The following is a 26,309-nucleotide window of genomic DNA, read 5'->3' as shown; positions in this document are numbered from 1 at the left end:
GTCACATTGGGGCTTTAAAAAGTAGTTCTTCAACATGAGGCACATTCCAAATGACATTTTGAATCAATTTTTCTACAGTCCAAAAAAATCAATTTTCTGATGAAAAACGATGACCCGTGACCTGTCGAAATTTCTCCAGATGGTCAGAAATGGGAATTTTTTTATGTTTAATTTTTTGACTACAAATGACTATTCCATGTAAATTATCACTTTTGGAACAAAAACAAGTGTGTTTAGAGTCACTTTAATGCCTTAAATTGGTCGAAATAGAAGCTTCTGAATAGGAGAAAAAGTCTGTAATAATGGCAATTTTGGTCACATTGGGGCTTTAAAAAGTAGTTCTTCAACATGAGGCACATTCCAAATGACATTTTGAATCAATTTTTCTACAGTCCAAAAAATCAATTTTCTGATGAAAAACGATGACCCGGGACCTGTCGACAATTCTCCAGATGGTCAGAAATTGATTTTTTTTTATGTTTAAGTTTTTTGACTGCAAATGACTATTCCATGTAAAGTATCACTTTTGGAACAAAAACAAGTGTGTTTAGAGTCACTTTAATGCCTTAAATTGGTTGAAATAGAAGCTTCTGAATAGGAGAAAAAGTCTGTAATAATGGTAATTTTGGTCACATTGAGGCTTTAAAAAGTAGTTCTTCAACATGAGGCACATTGCAAATGACATTTTGAATCAATTTTTCTACAGTCCAATAAATCAATTTTCTGATGAAAAACGATGACCCGTGACCTGTCGAAATTTCTCCAGATGGTCAGAAATGGAAAAAATTTTATGTTTAATTTTTTGACTGCAAATGACTATTCCATGTAAATTATCACTTTTGGAACAAAAACAAGTGTGTTTAGAGTCACTTTAATGCCTGAAATTGGTCGAAATAGAAGCTTCTGAATAGGAGAAAATGTCTTAATAAGGCAATTTTGGTCACATTGAGACTTTAAAAAGTAGTTATTCAACATGAGGCACAATCCAAATGACATTTTGAATCAATTTTTCTACAGTCCAAAAAATCAATTTTCTGATGAAAAACGATGACCCGGGACCTGTCGACATTTCTCCAGATGGTCAGAAATGGAATTTTTATTATGTTTAAGTTTTTTGACTGCAAATGACTATTCCATGTAAAGTATCACTGTTGGAACAAAAACAAGTGTGTTTAGAGTCACTTTAATGCCTTAAATTGGTCGAAATAGAAGCTTCTGAATAGGAGAAAAAGTCTGTAATAATGGCAATTTTGGTCACGTTGGTGCTTTAAAAAGTAGTTCTTCAACATGAGGCACATTCCAAATGACATTTTGAATCAATTTTTCTACAGTCCAAAAAAATCAATTTTCTGATGAAAAACGATGACCCGTGACCTGTCGAAATTTCTCCAGATGGTCAGAAATGGAAATTTTTTTATGTTTAATTTTTTGACTGCAAATGACTATTCCATGTAAATTATCACGTTTGGAACAAAAACAAGTGTGTTTAGAGTCACTTTAATGCCTTAAATTAGTCGAAATAGAAGCTTCTGAATAGGAGAAAAAGTCTGTAATAATGGCAATTTTGGTCACATTGGGGCTTTAAAAAGTAGTTCTTCAACATGAGGCACATTCCAAATGACATTTTGAATCAATTTTTCTACAGTCCAAAAAATCAATTTTCTGATGAAAAACGATGACCCCGGGACCTGTCGAAATGTCTCCAGATGGTCAGAAATGGAAATTTTTTAAAGTTTAATTTTTTGACTGCAAATGACTATTCCATGTAAATTATCACTTTTGGAACAAAAACAAGTGTGTTTAGACTCACTTTATAGCCTGAAATTGTCGAAATAGAAGCTTCTGAATAGGAGAAAAAGTCTGTAATAATGGTAATTTTGGTCACATTGAGGCTTTAAAAAGTAGTTATTCAACATGAGGCACATTCCAAAAGACATGTTAAATCAATTTTTCTACAATCCAAAAAATCAATTTTTTGATGAAAAATGATGACCCGGGACCTGTCGAAATTTCTCCAGATGGTCAGAAATTGAATTTTTTTATGTTTAAGTTTTTTGACTGCAAATGACTATTCCATGTAAAGTATCACTTTTGGAACAAAAACAAGTGTGTTTAGAGTCACTTTAATGCCTTAAATTGGTTGAAATAGAAGCTTCTGAATAGGAGAAAAAGTCTGTAATAATGGCAATTTTGGTCACATTGGGGCTTTAAAAAGTAGTTCTTCAACATGAGGCACATTCCAAATGACATTTTGAATCAATTTTTCTACAGTCCAAAAAAATCAATTTTCTGATGAAAAACGATGACCCGTGACCTGTTGAAATTTCTCCAGATGGTCAGAAATGGAAAACTTTTTATGTTTAATTTTTTGACTGCAAATGACTATTCCATGTAAATTATCACTTTTGGAACAAAAACAAGTGTGTTTGGAGTCACTTTAATGCCTTAAATTGGTCGAAATAGAAGCTTCTGAATAGGAGAAAAAGTCTGTAATAATGGCAATTTTGGTCACATTGGGGCTTTAACAAGTAGTTCTTCAACATGAGGCACATTCCAAATGACATTTTGAATCAATTTTTCTACAGTCCAAAAAATCAATTTTCTGATGAAAAACGATGACCCGGGACCTGACGACATTTCTCCAGATGGTCAGAAATGGAAATTTTTTTATGTTTAAGTTTTTTGACTGCAAATGACTATTCCATGTAAAGTATCACTTTTGGAACAAAAACAAGTGTGTTTAGAGTCACTTTAATGCCTTAAATTGGTTGAAATAGAAGCTTCTGAATAGGAGAAAAAGTCTGTAATAATGGCAATTTTGGTCACATTGGGGTTTTAAAAAGTAGTTCTTCAACATGAGGCACATTCCAAATGACATTTTGAATCAATTTTTCTACAGTCCAAAAAAATCAATTTTCTGATGAAAAACGATGACCCGTGACCTGTCGAAATTTCTCCAGATGGTCAGAAATGGGAATTTTTTTATGTTTAATTTTTTGACTACAAATGACTATTCCATGTAAATTATCACTTTTGGAACAAAAACAAGTGTGTTTAGAGTCACTTTAATGCCTTAAATTGGTCGAAATAGAAGCTTCTGAATAGGAGAAAAAGTCTGTAATAATGGCAATTTTGGTCACATTGGGGCTTTAAAAAGTAGTTCTTCAACATGAGGCACATTCCAAATGACATTTTGAATCACTTTTTCTACAGTCCAAAAAATCAATTTTCTGATAAAAAACGATGACCCGGGACCTGTCGAAATTTCTCCAGATGGTCAGAAATGGAAATTTTTTTATGTTTAATTTTTTGACTGCAAATGACTATTCCATGTAAAGTATCACTTTTGGAACAAAAACAAGTGTGTTTCGAGTCACTTTAATGCCTTAAATTGGTCGAAATAGAAGCTTCTGAATAGGAGAAAAAGTCTGTAATAATGGCAATTTTGGTCACATTGGGGCTTTAAAAAGTAGTTCTTCAACATGAGGCACATTCCAAATGACATTTTGAATCCATTTTTCTACAGTCCAAAAAATCAATTTTCTGATGAAAAACGATGACCCGGGACCTGTCGACATTTCTCCAGATGGTCAGAAATGGAATTTTTTTTATGTTTAAATTTTTTGACTGCAAATGACTATTCCATGTAAAGTATCACTTTTGGAACAAAAACAAGTGTGTTTAGAGTCACTTTAATGCCTTAAATTGGTTGAAATAGAAGCTTCTGAATAGGAGAAAAAGTCTGTAATAATGGCAATTTTGGTCACATTGGGGCTTTAAAAAGTAGTTCTTCAACATGAGGCACATTCCAAATAACATTTTGAATCAATTTTTCTACAGTCCAAAAAAATCAATTTTCTGATGAAAAACGATGACCCGTGACCTGTCGAAATTTCTCCAGATGGTCAGAAATGGAAATTTTTTTATGTTTAATTTTTTGACTGCAAATGACTATTCCATGTAAATTATCACTTTTGGAACAAAAACAAGTGTGTTTAGAGTCACTTTAATGCCTGAAATTGGTCGAAATAGAAGCTTCTGAATAGGAGAAAATGTCTGTAATAAGGCAATTTTGGTCACATTGAGGCTTTAAAAAGTAGTTATTCAACATGAGGCACAATCCAAATGACATTTTAAATCAATTTTTCTACAGTCAAAAAAATCAATTTTCTGATGAAAAACGATGACCCGGGACCTGTTGAAAATCCTCCAGATGGTCAGAAATGGAAATTTTTTTATGTTTAATTTTTTGACTGCAAATGACTATTCCATGTAAATTATCACTTTTGGAACAAAAACAAGTGTGTTTAGAGTCACTGTAATGCCTTAAATTGGTCGAAATAGAAGCTTCTGAATAGGAGAAATAGTCTGTAATAATGGCAATTTTGGTCACATTGAGGCTTTAAAAAGTAGTTCTTCAACATGAGGCACATTCCAAATGACATTTTGAATCAATTTTTCTACAGTCCAAAAAATCAATTTTCTGATAAAAAACGATGACCCGGGACCTGTCGAAATTTCTCCAGATGGTCAGAAATTGAAATTTTTTTATGCTTAATTTTTTGACTGCAAATGACTATTCCATGTAAAGTATCACTTTTGGAACAAAAACAAGTGTGTTTAGAGTCACTTTAATGCCTGAAATTGGTCGAAATAGAAGCTTCTGAATAGGAGAAAATGTCTGTAATAAGGCAATTTTGGTCACATTGAGGCTTTAAAAAGTAGTTATTCAACATGAGGCACATTCCAAATGACATTTTGAATCAATTTTTCTACAGTCCAAAAAAATCAATTTTCTGATGAAAAACGATGACCCGTGACCTGTCGAAATTTCTTCAGATGGTCAGAAATGGGAATTTTTTTATGTTTAATTTTTTGACTACAAATGACTATTCCATGTAAATTATCACTTTTGGAACAAAAACAAGTGTGTTTAGAGTCACTTTAATGCCTTAAATTGGTCGAAATAGAAGCTTCTGAATAGGAGAAAAAGCCTGTAATAATGGCAATTTTGGTCACATTGGGGCTTTAAAAAGTAGTTCTTTAACATGAGGCACATTCCAAATGACATTTTGAATCAATTTTTCTACAGTCCAAAAAATCAATTTTCTGATGAAAAACGATGACCCGGGACCTGTCGACATTTCTCCAGATGGTCAGAAATTGATTTTTTTTTATGTTTAAGTTTTTTGACTGCAAATGACTATTCCATGTAAAGTATCACTTTTGGAACAAAAACAAGTGTGTTTAGAGTCACTTTAATGCCTTAAATTGGTTGAAATAGAAGCTTCTGAATAGGAGAAAAAGTCTGTAATAATGGCAATTTTGGTCACATTGGGGCTTTAAAAAGTAGTTCTTCAACATGAGGCACATTCCAAATGACATTTTGAATCAATTTTTCTACAGTCCAATAAATCAATTTTCTGATGAAAAACGATGAACCGTGACCTGTCGAAATTTCTCCAGATGGTCAGAAATGGAAAAATTTTTATGTTTAATTTTTTGACTGCAAATGACTATTCCATGTAAATTATCACTTTTGGAACAAAAACAAGTGTGTTTAGAGTCACTTTAATGCCTGAAATTGGTCGAAATAGAAGCTTCTGAATAGGAGAAAATGTTTGTAATAAGGCAATTTTGGTCACATTGAGACTTTAAAAAGTAGTTATTCAACATGAGGCACAATCCAAATGACATTTTGAATCAATTTTTCTACAGTCCAAAAAATCAATTTTCTGATGAAAAACGATGACCCGGGACCTGTCGACATTTCTCCAGATGGTCAGAAATGGAATTTTTTTTATGTTTAAGTTTTTTGACTGCAAATGACTATTCCATGTAAAGTATCACTGTTGGAACAAAAACAAGTGTGTTTAGAGTCACTTTAATGCCTTAAATTGGTCGAAATAGAAGCTTCTGAATAGGAGAAAAAGTCTGTAATAATGGCAATTTTGGTCACATTGGGGCTTTAAAAAGTAGTTCTTCAACATGAGGCACATTCCAAAAGACATTTTGAATCACTTTTTCTACAGTCCAATAAATCAATTTTCTGATAAAAAACGATGACCCGGGACCTGTCGACATTTCTCCAGATGGTCAGAAATTGATTTTTTTTTATGTTTAAGTTTTTTGACTGCAAATGACTATTCCATGTAAAGTATCACTTTTGGAACAAAAACAAGTGTGTTTAGAGTCACTTTAATGCCTTAAATTGGTTGAAATAGAAGCTTCTGAATAGGAGAAACAGTCTGTAATAATGGTAATTTTGGTCACATTGAGGCTTTAAAAAGTAGTTCTTCAACATGAGGCACATTGCAAATGACATTTTGAATCAATTTTTCTACAGTCCAATAAATCAATTTTCTGATGAAAAACGATGACCCGTGACCTGTCGAAATTTCTCCAGATGGTCAGAAATGGAAAAAATTTTATGTTTAATTTTTTGACTGCAAATGACTATTCCATGTAAATTATCACTTTTGGAACAAAAACAAGTGTGTTTAGAGTCACTTTAATGCCTGAAATTGGTCGAAATAGAAGCTTCTGAATAGGAGAAAATGTCTTAATAAGGCAATTTTGGTCACATTGAGACTTTAAAAAGTAGTTATTCAACATGAGGCACAATCCAAATGACATTTTGAATCAATTTTTCTACAGTCCAAAAAATCAATTTTCTGATGAAAAACGATGACCCGGGACCTGTCGACATTTCTCCAGATGGTCAGAAATGGAATTTTTATTATGTTTAAGTTTTTTGACTGCAAATGACTATTCCATGTAAAGTATCACTGTTGGAACAAAAACAAGTGTGTTTAGAGTCACTTTAATGCCTTAAATTGGTCGAAATAGAAGCTTCTGAATAGGAGAAAAAGTCTGTAATAATGGCAATTTTGGTCACGTTGGTGCTTTAAAAAGTAGTTCTTCAACATGAGGCACATTCCAAATGACATTTTGAATCAATTTTTCTACAGTCCAAAAAAATCAATTTTCTGATGAAAAACGATGACCCGTGACCTGTCGAAATTTCTCCAGATGGTCAGAAATGGAAATTTTTTTATGTTTAATTTTTTGACTGCAAATGACTATTCCATGTAAATTATCACGTTTGGAACAAAAACAAGTGTGTTTAGAGTCACTTTAATGCCTTAAATTGGTCGAAATAGAAGCTTCTGAATAGGAGAAAAAGTCTGTAATAATGGCAATTTTGGTCACATTGGGGCTTTAAAAAGTAGTTCTTCAACATGAGGCACATTCCCAATGACATTTTGAATCAATTTTTCTACAGTCCAAAAAATCAATTTTCTGATGAAAAACGATGACCCCGGGACCTGTCGAAATGTCTCCAGATGGTCAGAAATGGAAATTTTTTAAAGTTTAATTTTTTGACTGCAAATGACTATTCCATGTAAATTATCACTTTTGGAACAAAAACAAGTGTGTTTAGACTCACTTTATAGCCTGAAATTGTCGAAATAGAAGCTTCTGAATAGGAGAAAAAGTCTGTAATAATGGTAATTTTGGTCACATTGAGGCTTTAAAAAGTAGTTATTCAACATGAGGCACATTCCAAAAGACATGTTAAATCAATTTTTCTACAATCCAAAAAATCAATTTTTTGATGAAAAATGATGACCCGGGACCTGTCGAAATTTCTCCAGATGGTCAGAAATTGAATTTTTTTATGTTTAAGTTTTTTGACTGCAAATGACTATTCCATGTAAAGTATCACTTTTGGAACAAAAACAAGTGTGTTTAGAGTCACTTTAATGCCTTAAATTGGTTGAAATAGAAGCTTCTGAATAGGAGAAAAAGTCTGTAATAATGGCAATTTTGGTCACATTGGGGCTTTAAAAAGTAGTTCTTCAACATGAGGCACATTCCAAATGACATTTTGAATCAATTTTTCTACAGTCCAAAAAAATCAATTTTCTGATGAAAAACGATGACCCGTGACCTGTTGAAATTTCTCCAGATGGTCAGAAATGGAAAACTTTTTATGTTTAATTTTTTGACTGCAAATGACTATTCCATGTAAATTATCACTTTTGGAACAAAAACAAGTGTGTTTAGAGTCACTTTAATGCCTTAAATTGGTCGAAATAGAAGCTTCTGAATAGGAGAAAAAGTCTGTAATAATGGCAATTTTGGTCACATTGGGGCTTTAACAAGTAGTTCTTCAACATGAGGCACATTCCAAATGACATTTTGAATCAATTTTTCTACAGTCCAAAAAATCAATTTTCTGATGAAAAACGATGACCCGGGACCTGACGACATTTCTCCAGATGGTCAGAAATGGAAATTTTTTTATGTTTAAGTTTTTTGACTGCAAATGACTATTCCATGTAAAGTATCACTTTTGGAACAAAAACAAGTGTGTTTAGAGTCACTTTAATGCCTTAAATTGGTTGAAATAGAAGCTTCTGAATAGGAGAAAAAGTCTGTAATAATGGCAATTTTGGTCACATTGGGGTTTTAAAAAGTAGTTCTTCAACATGAGGCACATTCCAAATGACATTTTGAATCAATTTTTCTACAGTCCAAAAAAATCAATTTTCTGATGAAAAACGATGACCCGTGACCTGTCGAAATTTCTCCAGATGGTCAGAAATGGGAATTTTTTTATGTTTAATTTTTTGACTACAAATGACTATTCCATGTAAATTATCACTTTTGGAACAAAAACAAGTGTGTTTAGAGTCACTTTAATGCCTTAAATTGGTCGAAATAGAAGCTTCTGAATAGGAGAAAAAGTCTGTAATAATGGCAATTTTGGTCACATTGGGGCTTTAAAAAGTAGTTCTTCAACATGAGGCACATTCCAAATGACATTTTGAATCACTTTTTCTACAGTCCAAAAAATCAATTTTCTGATAAAAAACGATGACCCGGGACCTGTCGAAATTTCTCCAGATGGTCAGAAATGGAAATTTTTTTATGTTTAATTTTTTGACTGCAAATGACAATTCATGTAAAGTATCACTTTTGGAACAAAAAAAAGTGTGTTTCGAGTCACTTTAATGCCTTAAATTGGTCGAAATAGAAGCTTCTGAATAGGAGAAAAAGTCTGTAATAATGGCAATTTTGGTCACATTGGGGCTTTAAAAAGTAGTTCTTCAACATGAGGCACATTCCAAATGACATTTTGAATCCATTTTTCTACAGTCCAAAAAATCAATTTTCTGATGAAAAACGATGACCCGGGACCTGTCGACATTTCTCCAGATGGTCAGAAATGGAATTTTTTTTATGTTTAAATTTTTTGACTGCAAATGACTATTCCATGTAAAGTATCACTTTTGGAACAAAAACAAGTGTGTTTAGAGTCACTTTAATGCCTTAAATTGGTTGAAATAGAAGCTTCTGAATAGGAGAAAAAGTCTGTAATAATGGCAATTTTGGTCACATTGGGGCTTTAAAAAGTAGTTCTTCAACATGAGGCACATTCCAAATAACATTTTGAATCAATTTTTCTACAGTCCAAAAAAATCAATTTTCTGATGAAAAACGATGACCCGTGACCTGTCGAAATTTCTCCAGATGGTCAGAAATGGAAATTTTTTTATGTTTAATTTTTTGACTGCAAATGACTATTCCATGTAAATTATCACTTTTGGAACAAAAACAAGTGTGTTTAGAGTCACTTTAATGCCTGAAATTGGTCGAAATAGAAGCTTCTGAATAGGAGAAAATGTCTGTAATAAGGCAATTTTGGTCACATTGAGGCTTTAAAAAGTAGTTATTCAACATGAGGCACAATCCAAATGACATTTTAAATCAATTTTTCTACAGTCAAAAAAATCAATTTTCTGATGAAAAACGATGACCCGGGACCTGTTGAAAATCCTCCAGATGGTCAGAAATGGAAATTTTTTTATGTTTAATTTTTTGACTGCAAATGACTATTCCATGTAAATTATCACTTTTGGAACAAAAACAAGTGTGTTTAGAGTCACTGTAATGCCTTAAATTGGTCGAAATAGAAGCTTCTGAATAGGAGAAATAGTCTGTAATAATGGCAATTTTGGTCACATTGAGGCTTTAAAAAGTAGTTCTTCAACATGAGGCACATTCCAAATGACATTTTGAATCAATTTTTCTACAGTCCAAAAAATCAATTTTCTGATAAAAAACGATGACCCGGGACCTGTCGAAATTTCTCCAGATGGTCAGAAATTGAAATTTTTTTATGCTTAATTTTTTGACTGCAAATGACTATTCCATGTAAAGTATCACTTTTGGAACAAAAACAAGTGTGTTTAGAGTCACTTTAATGCCTGAAATTGGTCGAAATAGAAGCTTCTGAATAGGAGAAAATGTCTGTAATAAGGCAATTTTGGTCACATTGAGGCTTTAAAAAGTAGTTATTCAACATGAGGCACATTCCAAATGACATTTTGAATCAATTTTTCTACAGTCCAAAAAAATCAATTTTCTGATGAAAAACGATGACCCGTGACCTGTCGAAATTTCTTCAGATGGTCAGAAATGGGAATTTTTTTATGTTTAATTTTTTGACTACAAATGACTATTCCATGTAAATTATCACTTTTGGAACAAAAACAAGTGTGTTTAGAGTCACTTTAATGCCTTAAATTGGTCGAAATAGAAGCTTCTGAATAGGAGAAAAAGCCTGTAATAATGGCAATTTTGGTCACATTGGGGCTTTAAAAAGTAGTTCTTTAACATGAGGCACATTCCAAATGACATTTTGAATCAATTTTTCTACAGTCCAAAAAATCAATTTTCTGATGAAAAACGATGACCCGGGACCTGTCGACATTTCTCCAGATGGTCAGAAATTGATTTTTTTTTATGTTTAAGTTTTTTGACTGCAAATGACTATTCCATGTAAAGTATCACTTTTGGAACAAAAACAAGTGTGTTTAGAGTCACTTTAATGCCTTAAATTGGTTGAAATAGAAGCTTCTGAATAGGAGAAAAAGTCTGTAATAATGGCAATTTTGGTCACATTGGGGCTTTAAAAAGTAGTTCTTCAACATGAGGCACATTCCAAATGACATTTTGAATCAATTTTTCTACAGTCCAATAAATCAATTTTCTGATGAAAAACGATGAACCGTGACCTGTCGAAATTTCTCCAGATGGTCAGAAATGGAAAAATTTTTATGTTTAATTTTTTGACTGCAAATGACTATTCCATGTAAATTATCACTTTTGGAACAAAAACAAGTGTGTTTAGAGTCACTTTAATGCCTGAAATTGGTCGAAATAGAAGCTTCTGAATAGGAGAAAATGTCTGTAATAAGGCAATTTTGGTCACATTGAGACTTTAAAAAGTAGTTATTCAACATGAGGCACAATCCAAATGACATTTTGAATCAATTTTTCTACAGTCCAAAAAATCAATTTTCTGATGAAAAACGATGACCCGGGACCTGTCGACATTTCTCCAGATGGTCAGAAATGGAATTTTTTTTATGTTTAAGTTTTTTGACTGCAAATGACTATTCCATGTAAAGTATCACTGTTGGAACAAAAACAAGTGTGTTTAGAGTCACTTTAATGCCTTAAATTGGTCGAAATAGAAGCTTCTGAATAGGAGAAAAAGTCTGTAATAATGGCAATTTTGGTCACATTGGGGCTTTAAAAAGTAGTTCTTCAACATGAGGCACATTCCAAAAGACATTTTGAATCACTTTTTCTACAGTCCAATAAATCAATTTTCTGATAAAAAACGATGACCCGGGACCTGTCGAAATTTCTCCAGATGGTCAGAAATTGAAATTTTTTTATGCTTAATTTTTTGACTGCAAATGACTATTCCATGTAAAGTATCACTTTTGGAACAAAAACAAGTGTGTTTAGAGTCACTTTAATGCCTTAAATTGGTCGAAATAGAAGCTTCTGAATAGGAGAAAAAGTCTGTAATAATGGCAATTTTGGTCACGTTGGTGCTTTAAAAAGTAGTTATTCAACATTAGGCACATTCCAAAAGACATGTTGAATCAATTTTTCAACAGTCCAAAAAATCAATTGTTTGATGAAAAACGATGACCCGGGACCTGTCGAAATTTCTCCAGATGGTCAGAAATGGAAATTTTTTTATGTTTAATTTTTTGACTGCAAATGACTATTCCATGTAAAGTATCACTTTTGGAACAAAAACAAGTGTGTTTCGAGTCACTTTAATGCCTTAAATTGGTCGAAATAGAAGCTTCTGAATAGGAGAAAAAGTCTGTAATAATGGCAATTTTGGTCACATTGGGGCTTTAAAAAGTAGTTCTTCAACATGAGGCACATTCCAAATGACATTTTGAATCCATTTTTCTACAGTCCAAAAAATCAATTTTCTGATGAAAAACGATGACCCGGGACCTGTCGACATTTCTCCAGATGGTCAGAAATGGAAATTTTTTTATGTTTAAATTTTTTGACTGCAAATGACTATTCCATGTAAAGTATCACTTTTGGAACAAAAACAAGTGTGTTTAGAGTCACTTTAATGCCTTAAATTGGTTGAAATAGAAGCTTCTGAATAGGAGAAAAAGTCTGTAATAATGGCAATTTTGGTCACATTGGGGCGTTAAAAAGTAGTTCTTCAACATGAGGCACATTCCAAATGACATTTTGAATCAATTTTTCTACAGTCCAAAAAAATCAATTTTCTGATGAAAAACGATGACCCGTGACCTGTCGAAATTTCTCCAGATGGTCAGAAATGGAAATTTTTTTATGTTTAATTTTTTGACTGCAAATGACTATTCCATGTAAATTATCACTTTTGGAACAAAAACAAGTGTGTTTAGAGTCACTTTAATGCCTGAAATTGGTCGAAATAGAAGCTTCTGAATAGGAGAAAATGTCTGTAATAAGGCAATTTTGGTCACATTGAGGCTTTAAAAAGTAGTTATTCAACATGAGGCACAATCCAAATGACATTTTAAATCAATTTTTCTACAGTCCAAAAAATCAATTTTCTGATGAAAAACGATGACCCGGGACCTGTCGAAAATCCTCCAGATGGTCAGAAATGGAAATTTTTTTATGTTTAATTTTTTGACTGCAAATGACTATTCCATGTAAATTATCACTTTTGGAACAAAAACAAGTGTGTTTAGAGTCACTGTAATGCCTTAAATTGGTCGAAATAGAAGGTTCTGAATAGGAGAAATAGTCTGTAATAATGGCAATTTTGGTAGCATTGAGGCTTTAAAAAGTAGTTCTTCAACATGAGGCACATTCCAAATGACATTTTGAATCAATTTTTCTACAGTCCAAAAAATCAATTTTCTGATAAAAAACGATGACCCGGGACCTGTCGAAATTTCTCCAGATGGTCAGAAATTGAAATTTTTTTATGCTTAATTTTTTGACTGCAAATGGCTATTCCATGTAAAGTATCACTTTTGGAACAAAAACAAGTGTGTTTAGAGTCACTTTAATGCCTTAAATTGGTCGAAATAGAAGCTTCTGAATAGGAGAAAAAGTCTGTAATAATGGCAATTTTGGTCACATTGGGGCTTTAAAAAGTAGTTCTTCAACATGAGGCACATTCCAAATGACATTTTGAATCAATTTTTCTACAGTCCAATAAATCAATTTTCTGTTGAAAAACGATGACCCGTGACCTGTCGAAATTTCTCCAGATGGTCAGAAATGGAAATTTTTTTATGTTTAATTTTTTGACTGCAAATGACTATTCCATGTAAATTATCACTTTTGGAACAAAAACAAGTGTGTTTAGAGTCACTTTAATGCCTGAAATTGGTCGAAATAGAAGCTTCTGAATAGGAGAAAATGTCTTAATAAGGCAATTTTGGTCACATTGAGACTTTAAAAAGTAGTTATTCAACATGAGGCACAATCCAAATGACATTTTGAATCAATTTTTCTACAGTCCAAAAAATCAATTTTCTGATGAAAAACGATGACCCGGGACCTGTCGACATTTCTCCAGATGGTCAGAAATGGAATTTTTATTATGTTTAAGTTTTTTGACTGCAAATGACTATTCCATGTAAAGTATCACTGTTGGAACAAAAACAAGTGTGTTTAGAGTCACTTTAATGCCTTAAATTGGTCGAAATAGAAGCTTCTGAATAGGAGAAAAAGTCTGTAATAATGGCAATTTTGGTCACGTTGGTGCTTTAAAAAGTAGTTCTTCAACATGAGGCACATTCCAAATGACATTTTGAATCAATTTTTCTACAGTCCAAAAAAATCAATTTTCTGATGAAAAACGATGACCCGTGACCTGTCGAAATTTCTCCAGATGGTCAGAAATGGAAATTTTTTTATGTTTAATTTTTTGACTGCAAATGACTATTCCATGTAAATTATCACGTTTGGAACAAAAACAAGTGTGTTTAGAGTCACTTTAATGCCTGAAATTGGTCGAAATAGAAGCTTCTGAATAGGAGAAAATGTCTTAATAAGGCAATTTTGGTCACATTGAGACTTTAAAAAGTAGTTATTCAACATGAGGCACAATCCAAATGACATTTTGAATCAATTTTTCTACAGTCCAAAAAATCAATTTTCTGATGAAAAACGATGACCCGGGACCTGTCGACATTTCTCCAGATGGTCAGAAATGGAAATTTTTTTATGTTTAAGTTTTTTGACTGCAAATGACTATTCCATGTAAAGTATCACTTTTGGAACAAAAACAAGTGTGTTTAGAGTCACTTTAATGCCTTAAATTGGTTGAAATAGAAGCTTCTGAATAGGAGAAAAAGTCTGTAATAATGGCAATTTTGGTCACATTGGGGCTTTAAAAAGTAGTTCTTCAACATGAGGCACATTCCAAATGACATTTTGAATCAATTTTTCTACAGTCCAAAAAATCAATTTTCTGATGAAAAACGATGACCCGGGACCTGTCGACATTTCTCCAGATGGTCAGAAATGGAATTTTTTTTATGTTTAAATTTTTTGACTGCAAATGACTATTCCATGTAAAGTATCACTTTTGGAACAAAAACAAGTGTGTTTAGAGTCACTTTAATGCCTTAAATTGGTTGAAATAGAAGCTTCTGAATAGGAGAAAAAGTCTGTAATAATGGCAATTTTGGTCACATTGGGGCTTTAAAAAGTAGTTCTTCAACATGAGGCACATTCCAAATGACATTTTGAATCAATTTTTCTACAGTCCAAAAAATCAATTTTCTGATAAAAAACGATGACCCGGGACCTGTCGAAATTTCTCCAGATGGTCAGAAATGGAAATTTTTTTATGTTTAATTTTTTGACTGCAAATGACTATTCCATGTAAATTATCACTTTTGGAACAAAAACAAGTGTGTTTAGAGTCACTTTAATGCCTGAAATTGGTCGAAATAGAAGCTTCTGAATAGGAGAAAATGTCTTAATAAGGCAATTTTGGTCACATTGAGACTTTAAAAAGTAGTTATTCAACATGAGGCACAATCCAAATGACATTTTGAATCAATTTTTCTACAGTCCAAAAAATCAATTTTCTGATGAAAAACGATGACCCGGGACCTGTCGACATTTCTCCAGATGGTCAGAAATGGAATTTTTATTATGTTTAAGTTTTTTGACTGCAAATGACTATTCCATGTAAAGTATCACTGTTGGAACAAAAACAAGTGTGTTTAGAGTCACTTTAATGCCTTAAATTGGTCGAAATAGAAGCTTCTGAATAGGAGAAAAAGTCTGTAATAATGGCAATTTTGGTCACGTTGGTGCTTTAAAAAGTAGTTCTTCAACATGAGGCACATTCCAAATGACATTTTGAATCAATTTTTCTACAGTCCAAAAAAATCAATTTTCTGATGAAAAACGATGACCCGTGACCTGTCGAAATTTCTCCAGATGGTCAGAAATGGAAATTTTTTTATGTTTAATTTTTTGACTGCAAATGACTATTCCATGTAAATTATCACGTTTGGAACAAAAACAAGTGTGTTTAGAGTCACTTTAATGCCTTAAATTGGTTGAAATAGAAGCTTCTGAATAGGAGAAAAAGTCTGTAATAATGGCAATTTTGGTCACATTGGGGCTTTAAAAAGTAGTTCTTCAACATGAGGCACATTCCAAATGACATTTTGAATCAATTTTTCTACAGTCCAAAAAATCAATTTTCTGATGAAAAACGATGACCCCGGGACCTGTCGAAATGTCTCCAGATGGTCAGAAATGGAAATTTTTTAAAGTTTAATTTTTTGACTGCAAATGACTATTCCATGTAAATTATCACTTTTGGAACAAAACAAGTGTGTTTAGACTCACTTTATAGCCTGAAATTGTCGAAATAGAAGCTTCTGAATAGGAGAAAAAGTCTGTAATAATGGTAATTTTGGTCACATTGAGGCTTTAAAAAGTAGTTATTCAACATGAGGCACATTCCAAAAGACATGTTAAATCAATTTTTCTACAATCCAAAAAATCAATTTTTTGATGAAAAATGATGACCCGGGACCTGTCGAAATTTCTCCAGATTGTCAGAAATTGAATTTTTTTATGTTTAAGTTTTTTGACTGCAAATGACTATTCCATGTAAAGTATCACTTTTGGAACAAAAACAAGTGTGTTTAGAGTCACTTTAATGCCTTAAATTGGTTGAAATAGAAGCTTCTGAATAGGAGAAAAAGTCTGTAATAATGGCAATTTTGGTCACATTGGGGCTTTAAAAAGTAGTTCTTCAACATGAGGCACATTCCAAATGACATTTTGAATCAATTTTTCTACAGTCCAAAAAAATCAATTTTCTGATGAAAAACGATGACCCGACCTGTCGAAATTTCTCCAGATGGTCAGAAATGGAAATTTTTTTATGTTTAATTTTTTGACTGCAAATGACTATTCCATGTAAAGTATCACTTTTGGAACAAAAACAAGTGTGTTTAGAGTCACTTTAATGCCTTAAATTGGTCGAAATAGAAGCTTCTGAATAGGAGAAAAAGTCTGTAATAATGGCAATTTTGGTCACATTGGGGCTTTAAAAAGTAGTTCTTCAACATGAGGCACATTCCAAATGACATTTTGAATCCATTTTTCTACAGTCCAAAAAATCAATTTTCTGATGAAAAACGATGACCCGGGACCTGTCGACATTTCTCCAGATAGTCAGAAATGGAAATTTTTTTATGTTTACATTTTTTGACTGCAAATGACTATTCCATGTAAAGTATCACTTTTGGAACAAAAACAAGTGTGTTTAGAGTCACTTTAATGCCTTAAATTGGTTGAAATAGAAGCTTCTGAATAGGAGAAAAAGTCTGTAATAATGGCAATTTTGGTCACGTTGGTGCTTTAAAAAGTAGTTATTCAACATTAGGCACATTCCAAAAGACATGTTGAATCAATTTTTCTACAGTCCAAAAAATCAATTTTTTGATGAAAAACGATGACCCGGGACCTGTCGAAATTTCTCCAGATGGTCAGAAATGGAAATTTTTTTATGTTTAATTTTTTGACTGCAAATGACTATTCCATGTAAAGTATCACTTTTGGAACAAAAACAAGTGTGTTTAGAGTCACTTTAATGCCTTAAATTGGTCGAAATAGAAGCTTCTGAATAGGAGAAAAAGTCTGTAATAATGGCAATTTTGGTCACATTGGGGCTTTAAAAAGTAGTTCTTCAACATGAGGCACATTCCAAATGACATTTTGAATCCATTTTTCTAAAGTCCAAAAAATAAATTTTCTGATGAAAAACGATGACCCGGGACCTGTCGACATTTCTCCAGATAGTCAGAAATGGAAATTTTTTTATGTTTAAATTTTTTGACTGCAAATGACTATTCCATGTAAAGTATCACTTTTGGAACAAAAACAAGTGTGTTTAGAGTCACTTTAATGCCTTAAATTGGTTGAAATAGAAGCTTCTGAATAGGAGAAAAAGTCTGTAATAATGGCAATTTTGGTCACATTGGGGCTTTAAAAAGTAGTTCTTCAACATGAGGCACATTCCAAATGACATTTTGAATCAATTTTTCTACAGTCCAAAAAATCAATTTTCTGATAAAAAACGATGACCCGGGACCTGTCGAAATTTCTCCAGATGGTCAGAAATTGAAATTTTTTTATGCTTAATTTTTTGACTGCAAATGACTATTCCATGTAAAGTATCACTTTTGGAACAAAAACAAGTGTGTTTAGAGTCACTTTAATGCCTGAAATTGGTCGAAATAGAAGCTTCTGAATAGGAGAAAATGTCTGTAATAAGGCAATTTTGGTCACATTGAGGCTTTAAAAAGTAGTTATTCAACATGAGGCACATTCCAAATGACATTTTGAATCAATTTTTCTACAGTCCAAAAAAATCAATTTTCTGATGAAAAACGATGACCCGTGACCTGTCGAAATTTCTCCAGATGGTCAGAAATGGAAAAATTTTTATGTTTAATTTTTTGACTGCAAATGACTATTCCATGTAAAGTATCACTTTTGGAACAAAAACAAGTGTGTTTAGAGTCACTTTAATGCCTGAAATTGGTCGAAATAGAAGCTTCTGAATAGGAGAAAATGTCTGTAATAAGGCAATTTTGGTCACATTGAGGCTTTAAAAAGTAGTTATTCAACATGAGGCACATTCCAAATGACATTTTGAATCAATTTTTCTACAGTCCAATAAATCAATTTTCTGATGAAAAACGATGAACCGTGACCTGTCGAAATTTCTCCAGATGGTCAGAAATGGAAAAATTTTTATGTTTAATTTTTTGACTGCAAATGACTATTCCATGTAAATTATCACTTTTGGAACAAAAACAAGTGTGTTTAGAGTCACTTTAATGCCTGAAATTGGTCGAAATAGAAGCTTCTGAATAGGAGAAAATGTCTGTAATAAGGCAATTTTGGTCACATTGAGACTTTAAAAAGTAGTTATTCAACATGAGGCACAATCCAAATGACATTTTGAATCAATTTTTCTACAGTCCAAAAAATCAATTTTCTGATGAAAAACGATGACCCGGGACCTGTCGACATTTCTCCAGATGGTCAGAAATGGAAATTTTTTTATGTTTAATTTTTTGACTACAAATGACTATTCCATGTAAATTATCACTTTTGGAACAAAAACAAGTGTGTTTAGAGTCACTTTAATGCCTTAAATTGGTCGAAATAGAAGCTTCTGAATAGGAGAAAAAGTCTGTAATAATGGCAATTTTGGTCACATTGGGGCTTTAAAAAGTAGTTCTTCAACATGAGGCACATTCCAAATGACATTTTGAATCAATTTTTCTACAGTCCAAAAAATCAATTTTCTGATGAAAAACGATGACCCGGGACCTGTCGACATTTCTCCAGATGGTCAGAAATGGAAATTTTTTTATGTTTAAGTTTTTTGACTGCAAATGACTATTCCATGTAAAGTATCACTTTTGGAACAAACACAAGTGTGTTTAGAGTCACTTTAATGCCTTAAATTGGTTGAAATAGAAGCTTCTGAATAGGAGAAAAAGTCTGTAATAATGGCAATTTTGGTCACATTGGGGCTTTAAAAAGTAGTTCTTCAACATGAGGCACATTCCAAATGACATTTTGAATCAATTTTTCTACAGTCCAATAAATCAATTTTCTGATGAAAAACGATGACCCGTGACCTGTCGAAATTTCTCCAGATGGTCAGAAATGGAAAAAATTTTATGTTTAATTTTTTGACTGCAAATGACTATTCCATGTAAATTATCACTTTTGGAACAAAAACAAGTGTGTTTAGAGTCACTTTAATGCCTGAAATTGGTCGAAATAGAAGCTTCTGAATAGGAGAAAAAGTCTGTAATAATGGCAATTTTGGTCACATTGGGGCTTTAAAAAGTAGTTCTTCAACATGAGGCACATTCCAAATGACATTTTGAATCAATTTTTCTACAGTCCAAAAAATCAATTTTCTGATGAAAAACGATGACCCGGGACCTGTCGACATTTCTCCAGATGGTCAGAAATTGATTTTTTTTTATGTTTAAGTTTTTTGACTGCAAATGACTATTCCATGTAAAGTATCACTTTTGGAACAAAAACAAGTGTGTTTAGAGTCACTTTAATGCCTTAAATTGGTTGAAATAGAAGCTTCTGAATAGGAGAAAAAGTCTGTAATAATGGTAATTTTGGTCACATTGAGGCTTTAAAAAGTAGTTCTTCAACATGAGGCACATTGCAAATGACATTTTGAATCAATTTTTCTACAGTCCAATAAATCAATTTTCTGATGAAAAACGATGACCCGTGACCTGTCGAAATTTCTCCAGATGGTCAGAAATGGAAAAAATTTTATGTTTAATTTTTTGACTGCAAATGACTATTCCATGTAAATTATCACTTTTGGAACAAAAACAAGTGTGTTTAGAGTCACTTTAATGCCTGAAATTGGTCGAAATAGAAGCTTCTGAATAGGAGAAAAAGTCTGTAATAATGGCAATTTTGGTCACGTTGGTGCTTTAAAAAGTAGTTCTTCAACATGAGGCACATTCCAAATGACATTTTGAATCAATTTTTCTACAGTCCAAAAAAATCAATTTTCTGATGAAAAACGATGACCCGTGACCTGTCGAAATTTCTCCAGATGGTCAGAAATGGAAATTTTTTTATGTTTAATTTTTTGACTGCAAATGACTATTCCATGTAAATTATCACGTTTGGAACAAAAACAAGTGTGTTTAGAGTCACTTTAATGCCTTAAATTGGTCGAAATAGAAGCTTCTGAATAGGAGAAAAAGTCTGTAATAATGGCAATTTTGGTCACATTGGGGCTTTAAAAAGTAGTTCTTCAACATGAGGCACATTCCAAATGACATTTTGAATCAATTTTTCTACAGTCCAAAAAATCAATTTTCTGATGAAAAACGATGACCCCGGGACCTGTCGAAATGTCTCCAGATGGTCAGAAATGGAAATTTTTTAAAGTTTAATTTTTTGACTGCAAATGACTATTCCATGTAAATTATCACTTTTGGAACAAAAACAAGTGTGTTTAGACTCACTTTATAGCCTGAAATTGTCGAAATAGAAGCTTCTGAATAGGAGAAAAAGTCTGTAATAATGGTAATTTTGGTCACATTGAGGCTTTAAAAAGTAGTTATTCAACATGAGGCACATTCCAAAAGACATGTTAAATCAATTTTTCTACAATCCAAAAAATCAATTTTTTGATGAAAAATGATGACCCGGGACCTGTCGAAATTTCTCCAGATGGTCAGAAATTGAATTTTTTTATGTTTAATTTTTTGACTGCAAATGACTATTCCATGTAAAGTATCACTTTTGGAACAAAAACAAGTGTGTTTAGAGTCACTTTAATGCCTTAAATTGGTCGAAATAGAAGCTTCTGAATAGGAGAAAAAGTCTGTAATAATGGCAATTTTGGTCACATTGGGGCTTTAAAAAGTAGTTCTTCAACATGAGGCACATTCCAAATGACATTTTGAATCCATTTTTCTACAGTCCAAAAAATCAATTTTCTGATGAAAAACGATGACCCGGGACCTGTCGACATTTCTCCAGATAGTCAGAAATGGAAATTTTTTTATGTTTAAATTTTTTGACTGCAAATGACTATTCCATGTAAAGTATCACTTTTGGAACAAAAACAAGTGTGTTTAGAGTCACTTTAATGCCTTAAATTGGTTGAAATAGAAGCTTCTGAATAGGAGAAAAAGTCTGTAATAATGGCAATTTTGGTCACGTTGGTGCTTTAAAAAGTAGTTATTCAACATTAGGCACATTCCAAAAGACATGTTGAATCAATTTTTCTACAGTCCAAAAAATCAATTTTTTGATGAAAAACGATGACCCGGGACCTGTCGAAATTTCTCCAGATGGTCAGAAATGGAAATTTTTTTATGTTTAATTTTTTGACTGCAAATGACTATTCCATGTAAAGTATCACTTTTGGAACAAAAACAAGTGTGTTTAGAGTCACTTTAATGCCTTAAATTGGTCGAAATAGAAGCTTCTGAATAGGAGAAAAAGTCTGTAATAATGGCAATTTTGGTCACATTGGGGCTTTAAAAAGTAGTTCTTCAACATGAGGCACATTCCAAATGACATTTTGAATCCATTTTTCTACAGTCCAAAAAATCAATTTTCTGATGAAAAACGATGACCCGGGACCTGTCGACATTTCTCCAGATAGTCAGAAATGGAAATTTTTTTATGTTTACATTTTTTGACTGCAAATGACTATTCCATGTAAAGTATCACTTTTGGAACAAAAACAAGTGTGTTTAGAGTCACTTTAATGCCTTAAATTGGTTGAAATAGAAGCTTCTGAATAGGAGAAAAAGTCTGTAATAATGGCAATTTTGGTCACATTGGGGCTTTAAAAAGTAGTTCTTCAACATGAGGCACATTCCAAATGACATTTTGAATCAATTTTTCTACAGTCCAATAAATCAATTTTCTGATGAAAAACGATGACCCGTGACCTGTCGAAATTTCTCCAGATGGTCAGAAATGGAAAAAATTTTATGTTTAATTTTTTGACTGCAAATGACTATTCCATGTAAATTATCACTTTTGGAACAAAAACAAGTGTGTTTAGAGTCACTTTAATGCCTGAAATTGGTCGAAATAGAAGCTTCTGAATAGGAGAAAAAGTCTGTAATAATGGCAATTTTGGTCACATTGGGGCTTTAAAAAGTAGTTCTTCAACATGAGGCACATTCCAAATGACATTTTGAATCAATTTTTCTACAGTCCAAAAAATCAATTTTCTGATGAAAAACGATGACCCGGGACCTGTCGACATTTCTCCAGATGGTCAGAAATTGATTTTTTTTTATGTTTAAGTTTTTTGACTGCAAATGACTATTCCATGTAAAGTATCACTTTTGGAACAAAAACAAGTGTGTTTAGAGTCACTTTAATGCCTTAAATTGGTTGAAATAGAAGCTTCTGAATAGGAGAAAAAGTCTGTAATAATGGTAATTTTGGTCACATTGAGGCTTTAAAAAGTAGTTCTTCAACATGAGGCACATTGCAAATGACATTTTGAATCAATTTTTCTACAGTCCAATAAATCAATTTTCTGATGAAAAACGATGACCCGTGACCTGTCGAAATTTCTCCAGATGGTCAGAAATGGAAAAAATGTTATATTTAATTTTTTGACTGCAAATGACTATTCCATGTAAATTATCACTTTTGGAACAAAAACAAGTGTGTTTAGAGTCACTTTAATGCCTGAAATTGGTCGAAATAGAAGCTTCTGAATAGGAGAAAATGTCTTAATAAGGCAATTTTGGTCACATTGAGACTTTAAAAAGTAGTTATTCAACATGAGGCACAATCCAAATGACATTTTGAATCAATTTTTCTACAGTCCAAAAAATCAATTTTCTGATGAAAAACGATGACCCGGGACCTGTCGACATTTCTCCAGATAGTCAGAAATGGAATTTTTATTATGTTTAAGTTTTTTGACTGCAAATGACTATTCCATGTAAAGTATCACTGTTAGAACAAAAACAAGTGTGTTTAGAGTCACTTTAATGCCTTAAATTGGTCGAAATAGAAGCTTCTGAATAGGAGAAAAAGTCTGTAATAATGGCAATTTTGGTCACGTTGGTGCTTTAAAAAGTAGTTCTTCAACATGAGGCACATTCCAAATGACATTTTGAATCAATTTTTCTACAGTCCAAAAAAATCAATTTTCTGATGAAAAACGATGACCCGTGACCTGTCGAAATTTCTCCAGATGGTCAGAAATGGAAATTTTTTTATGTTTAATTTTTTGACTGCAAATGACTATTCCATGTAAATTATCACGTTTGGAACAAAAACAAGTGTGTTTAGAGTCACTTTAATGCCTTAAATTGGTCGAAATAGAAGCTTCTGAATAGGAGAAAAAGTCTGTAATAATGGCAATTTTGGTCACATTGGGGCTTTAAAAAGTAGTTCTTCAACATGAGGCACATTCCAAATGACATTTTGAATCAATTTTTCTACAGTCCAAAAAATCAATTTTCTGATGAAAAACGATGACCCCGGGACCTGTCGAAATGTCTCCAGATGGTCAGAAATGGAAATTTTTTAAAGTTTAATTTTTTGACTGCAAATGACTATTCCATGTAAATTATCACTTTTGGAACAAAAACAAGTGTGTTTAGACTCACTTTATAGCCTGAAATTGTCGAAATAGAAGCTTCTGAATAGGAGAAAAAGTCTGTAATAATGGTAATTTTGGTCACATTGAGGCTTTAAAAAGTAGTTATTCAACATGAGGCACATTCCAAAAGACATGTTAAATCAATTTTTCTACAATCCAAAAAATCTATTTTTTGATGAAAAATGATGACCCGGGACCTGTCGAAATTTCTCCAGATGGTCAGAAATTGAATTTTTTTATGTTTAAGTTTTTTGACTGCAAATGACTATTCCATGTAAAGTATCACTTTTGGAACAAAAACAAGTGTGTTTAGAGTCACTTTAATGCCTTAAATTGGTTGAAATAGAAGCTTCTGAATAGGAGAAAAAGTCTGTAATAATGGCAATTTTGGTCACATTGGGGCTTTAAAAAGTAGTTCTTCAACATGAGGCACATTCCAAATGACATTTTGAATCAATTTTTCTACAGTCCAAAAAAATCAATTTTCTGATGAAAAACGATGACCCGACCTGTCGAAATTTCTCCAGATGGTCAGAAATGGAAATTTTTTTATGTTTAATTTTTTGACTGCAAATGACTATTCCATGTAAAGTATCACTTTTGGAACAAAAACAAGTGTGTTTAGAGTCACTTTAATGCCTTAAATTGGTTGAAATAGAAGCTTCTGAATAGGAGAAAAAGTCTGTAATAATGGCAATTTTGGTCACATTGAGGCTTTAAAAAGTAGTTCTTCAACATGAGGCACATTCCAAATGACATTTTGAATCCATTTTTCTACAGTCCAAAAAATCAATTTTCTGATGAAAAACGATGACCCGGGACCTGTCGACATTTCTCCAGATAGTCAGAAATGGAAATTTTTTTATGTTTAAATTTTTTGACTGCAAATGACTATTCCATGTAAAGTATCACTTTTGGAACAAAAACAAGTGTGTTTAGAGTCACTTTAATGCCTTAAATTGGTTGAAATAGAAGCTTCTGAATAGGAGAAAAAGTCTGTAATAATGGCAATTTTGGTCACGTTGGTGCTTTAAAAAGTAGTTATTCAACATTAGGCACATTCCAAAAGACATGTTGAATCAATTTTTCTACAGTCCAAAAAATCAATTTTTTGATGAAAAACGATGACCCGGGACCTGTCGAAATTTCTCCAGATGGTCAGAAATGGAAATTTTTTTATGTTTAATTTTTTGACTGCAAATGACTATTCCATGTAAAGTATCACTTTTGGAACAAAAACAAGTGTGTTTAGAGTCACTTTAATGCCTTAAATTGGTCGAAATAGAAGCTTCTGAATAGGAGAAAAAGTCTGTAATAATGGCAATTTTGGTCACATTGGGGCTTTAAAAAGTAGTTCTTCAACATGAGGCACATTCCAAATGACATTTTGAATCCATTTTTCTACAGTCCAAAAAATCAATTTTCTGATGAAAAACGATGACCCGGGACCTGTCGACATTTCTCCAGATAGTCAGAAATGGAAATTTTTTTATGTTTAAATTTTTTGACTGCAAATGACTATTCCATGTAAAGTATCACTTTTGGAACAAAAACAAGTGTGTTTAGAGTCACTTTAATGCCTTAAATTGGTCGAAATAGAAGCTTCTGAATAGGAGAAAAAGTCTGTAATAATGGCAATTTTGGTCACGTTGGTGCTTTAAAAAGTAGTTATTCAACATTAGGCACATTCCAAAAGACATGTTGAATCAATTTTTCTACAGTCCAAAAAATCAATTTTTTGATGAAAAACGATGACCCGGGACCTGTCGAAATTTCTCCAGATGGTCAGAAATGGAAATTTTTTTATGTTTAATTTTTTGACTGCAAATGACTATTCCATGTAAAGTATCACTTTTGGAACAAAAACAAGTGTGTTTCGAGTCACTTTAATGCCTTAAATTGGTCGAAATAGAAGCTTCTGAATAGGAGAAAAAGTCTGTAATAATGGCAATTTTGGTCACATTGGGGCTTTAAAAAGTAGTTCTTCAACATGAGGCACATTCCAAATGACATTTTGAATCCATTTTTCTACAGTCCAAAAAATCAATTTTCTGATGAAAAACGATGACCCGGGACCTGTCGACATTTCTCCAGATGGTCAGAAATGGAATTTTTTTTATGTTTAAATTTTTTGACTGCAAATGACTATTCCATGTAAAGTATCACTTTTGGAACAAAAACAAGTGTGTTTAGAGTCACTTTAATGCCTTAAATTGGTTGAAATAGAAGCTTCTGAATAGGAGAAAAAGTCTGTAATAATGGCAATTTT

This window comes from Triturus cristatus, chromosome 10, assembly GCF_964204655.1.
Source record: "Triturus cristatus chromosome 10, aTriCri1.1, whole genome shotgun sequence".
In the NCBI taxonomy this organism is placed as follows: domain Eukaryota; kingdom Metazoa; phylum Chordata; class Amphibia; order Caudata; family Salamandridae; genus Triturus; species Triturus cristatus.
This window is presented reverse-complemented; position numbering follows the sequence as displayed.